Source organism: Cervus elaphus, chromosome 4, assembly GCF_910594005.1.
Source record: "Cervus elaphus chromosome 4, mCerEla1.1, whole genome shotgun sequence".
NCBI lineage: Eukaryota > Metazoa > Chordata > Mammalia > Artiodactyla > Cervidae > Cervus > Cervus elaphus.
The window spans coordinates 51,063,510-51,067,727 of NC_057818.1; the positions used below are offsets into that span (position 1 = coordinate 51,063,510).

The 4,218-nt window shown below is 37.9% G+C and overlaps 1 long non-coding RNA gene across 1 annotated transcript; it reads right to left on the reverse strand.

Annotated features, from left to right (window-relative positions):
* Positions 1–370: 370 nt before the first annotated feature.
* On the reverse strand, positions 371–3,409 carry LOC122692082. Its single transcript, XR_006340591.1, has 3 exons — positions 3,251–3,409; positions 1,666–1,702; positions 371–973 (listed from the first exon to the last, which is right to left on the reverse strand). It is a non-coding gene; the product is annotated as an uncharacterized LOC122692082 (long non-coding RNA).
* Between the last annotated feature and the right edge of the window lie 809 nt (positions 3,410–4,218).

Genomic DNA, 4,218 nt, shown 5'->3' on the forward strand with positions numbered 1-4,218 from the left:
TTAAAACCATCCTTGTAGGTTTAGCACGGATAATTTGTTCAGCTAAAGTTTTCAAATTAGTGGAAGAGGGCAGATGTTTAGAAAAAGTTTCAAAGATTTTCTTTTTGCAGTAATAGTACATTCAGAGAGGCATTATCATGTAAATGAAATTTGATTTGTTCTCAGTTGTAGGTACTATGATTGAATTGAACAGGAGTCGCACAAAATTGGCAATTAATACAAGTTATAGATTAAACTACAAGTGGGACACAGGCAATTACTGTATAAAATACTGTATAAAATATGACTGATTATAGCGAAAGACATAGTTACTATGACCACAACTGGTCCCCGTGAAATGTTTGGTCCGAGTCTCAAGTTGTCTGGTGTTGGCAGCAAGTTTTTATGTTTTATATATGTCTCATAGTTTAGGCCCAATTTGTTTATCGAGGACGATTCCAGGAGTAGGAGGAGGGTGTCATTCCACTGTCAAGCCAGCCAAGAAGTCCTTTGTCATGGTAATGTTTCAACATAGTGTTAGTAACTTTTTAAGCCACTTAAGCAGCATAGTATATAATGTGTTTTGTTCTTTCCCTAACTCTTTCCCTATAGTTTTAGTAGTATAAACATGTTTCACAGACAGAGAAAGGGCCACAATGTCCAAAAGCCTTCTTTTGGAGGTAGGATGAAAACCCAAGTTTGTTGGCCGACGTTTATGCATAATTTTTCTGGGCCCAGGCAATGCAAGGACTTCATAGCCTAAAGAAGTGTTAATTAGTTTTTTCTTCTCCCCAGGGTGTGAGGGTTACAGGGAGGGGGCATATGGGCAGAGTCATTGGTAGATTTGATCCATCTTTTTTCTGTCTATTTTCTGACCTGTAATAAAGGCGGGGGGTGGGGGTGGGGGGTGGGGGTAGGGTTGGATAAGTAAGCTGAGTTAAGTTTGGGAGACACAGGCTAGCAGGAAAATGTATTCAGGACTCCGAGGCATTCCCTGTTGAGAGACCAAATTTTTTCTATAATTAGTTTGAGAGGAAGGTTTTTCCTACTCCCGGAAAACATAAGATTCAAACCTGTAATTTTTTAGATAGAAACCATAAAAGTTATAAGCATATTCGCTGGTTCATTCAGTCCTTTGTTAACTTTGGTGAAGTCATCAGGTTTTTCATTAGAATATTAAGACATATCAAAATGTTAAGAATTCTATATAATTTTTAGGATATCCTCATTAGTAATTTTTACAGATATCCTAAAAATACCATATATTATATATGGTATGCCATACATCATAACATGAGCAGATTTATTACTCATTTGATAATTTTTATGTAACTTAACCAACCAAATAAACTGATATTAATATCTTTCCCTGGGATGTTTCAGGGGCCCTCTGAAGCATCCCAAAGTTAACTAGAAGCTAAAAGCACTTCATCAGAATAATTTAGGAAGTTTTCTCAACAAATAACAGAAAGGTTTAGAGCATTCAGTCAGATAGGACTACAGGTCACTGCGAAACAACAGCTATTTACTCAGCCAAAGTAACAATATAGGATTTTAGAGGCAAATATAGAACAGACCATTTAACAGGTAAATAAACTTAAATCTATTGTCAAATGCAGTTCAACATCTGAAGAAAATGTGTTCTTTTAACAGAAAAGTCAAATTCAAGTTTTTGTATCAGCTTACTTTTATTCATCAGCAGTCCCAAACTTCTTTAGTTTTTCTGTAAAAGGAAATCAGTGTTTAGCAGTAAATGTTTTAAAATCTCATTTTATTTGGAAATGACCTAATTATTTAATAGACTTCTAATACTTAGTTTAGCATAACGCTTAGAAATTCAAGTTACATCAATCCTGAGAGACAATTGTAGACAAATATTCCTAAAGAATAATTATTTTTAATACAGTTTATATATAAACTCATATCTCACTTACATTTATTAGAAGTTTCTTTATTTGAGGTAATTTTCTTGTTGACAAACTTGTAACAGATATAACACTTAACTTATATTAAACCTAGGTACAATGAAAATATTTTACTTGATGTTAACTGTTTTAAGACATGTCTACATTAGATAGGTCAACAAACAAACATTAATATCAGGTATTTAATACTGAATATTTTCCAGTTTATCTGAACCTGGAATTTATTGTTTAATTTAGAATTATTTGATTTGTAAGTGCTTACCTTTTTTTAAAGCCAATTAAATAGAGCTCATTTACAAATTAACCTAAAAAATATTACCCAGAGACAAAGACACACCAAGACATATTTAGACAGATACAGTGCAAGATCTAGCTTCATTTTCTAAGTTTGGTCATGAATTAGATATTACAGTATAAGATTTACTAGTTTATAAAAAGTTGAAACAAATAAAAAATTTAAAGGCTTGTTAGATTCCTGTGTCCAGGACCGGGGGACTAGAAAAACAGAAGGATAGGAAGGGCTAAGGAGAGGAAAGAGAGAGAGAAGGGGAGAGAGGTCAATAAAGTCTCTTGTTCCTTACCAGTCGGGGCACTCTGGCCAGTTGTCCACGTCAGGAGGAGACCAGGGACTAAAGGGTCCCAGTTGTGGTCGCTGGGTCTGGTCCATTGGCAGGCAAGCTGGCCTCTGAGTACCCCAGGTGGTCAGGATGTCAGTCTCAGCGAAGAAGAGTCCCCACCAGTAGCAGGAAGGGGGACCCCTTCCAGGGCCCGAAACCGGGCTCTTGTCTAACACTCGGAAATGAATTGTCCGAGGAGACACATGTGCTGACAAAGCAAGAGACTGCATTGGGAAGGGCACTCGGGTGGACAGCAGGAGGGTAAGGGAACCCAGGAGAACTGCTGTCTTCTGGAAACCAAGGACGTTGCTCCTGTACAAATGTGAAAAAAGATTGAACGCTGGTCTTTTTAACTTCAATTACTCGGCGGTTAAGGAGTTGCATTATGACTCCAATAAAAAGCTGTCTTTCTTTGGACTCACTGTTACCCATTTTTGTTAGTAATTAGAAGAAAAAGGAGAGAATGTTAATCTTAGAAAAGAAAAAAGCTGGAACCTACCCACCTTTTTACCCTACCTTTCTTATGTAGGGGGGCCTTTATTGCCCTAGTGGGGTCTTTTCTCAAACCTACCCACGTTTTTCGCCCTACCTTTCTAATGTAGGGGGGGTCTTTAGCACTCTAGTAGGGTCCTACCCACCCTCCTTACCCTACCTGTCTTATGCAGAGGGGCCCACAGCGACCTGGTTGGGGTCCTAGCCATTCCGAAAACTGGACGATAAGAGACTTACCTTTGGGTCCCTGTTCGTGGCGCCACTTGCCAGTGTCCAGCCCCAGCAGGATCCAGGGGAACCCTCAGGATGAATGGCGTCGGCGAATGAGATAGAGAGAGAGAGAGAGAGAGAGAAAGAGAGAGAGACCAGACCAGGAAGGTGTGGCAGAGTCTGGCAGTTGCTTTATTTTTCACTGTAGCCTTTATACCCTAAGTTGGTACATTTCTAAGGGGCAGATAAGCACACAGACTTAGTTTAACATGACATCAGCTTGTCCTTCACGAAACCAGGTGTGCTCTGTATATTTTTGTTTATGAAAGTCTTTTCCCATAGATTTTTTGTACATTATCTTCTGGCCTTGAGGTTAGCAGAAAACAGAAAAGTGGCAGTCTCATGGTACAGCAAGTTGTAACATAATAGAAATACAATCCTGTTAACATAAAAGTCAGTCTTTTTGCAGAAATTCTCAGCTAAATTTATCTAAAAAGTTTAACACACAAAGACTCTGCAGCTCTGGTGAGGCAGCCCCTGTTTAGCGCTCTTGGTTAAAATTAACAATTATCTTATTGTTTTTACACTAGGGCTAAACTCTTATTTTTCTATATCTTTAACTATATTAACAATAGTTTCCACTGCACAACCTCAGCACATTAACATCAATCAAACGTTCATCTAATAACCACTTTTAAAACAATATTTTTTGTATTTTCTAATAGGGCTTCCTCACCCCACAAAGGGCTCTGTGCCTATTAGGGCCTTTTTAAAGGTTAATCTCTATGTATAATATCTTTTGGCTTTCAGGCCTGTTGACAATTTATGCTTTGCACCTGGTGCAACTTTAAGCAACTTCAGTAGCCGACCCTGTCTTTTTTGTGGTTAATCTATTTTCTTTCTATTAGGTGTCATCTCCAAGGGAACTGGATAGGATTACATTTTCACAGAACAGAAATGCAAAGGATTGCAAAAACTGCAGATATGGCACAAAA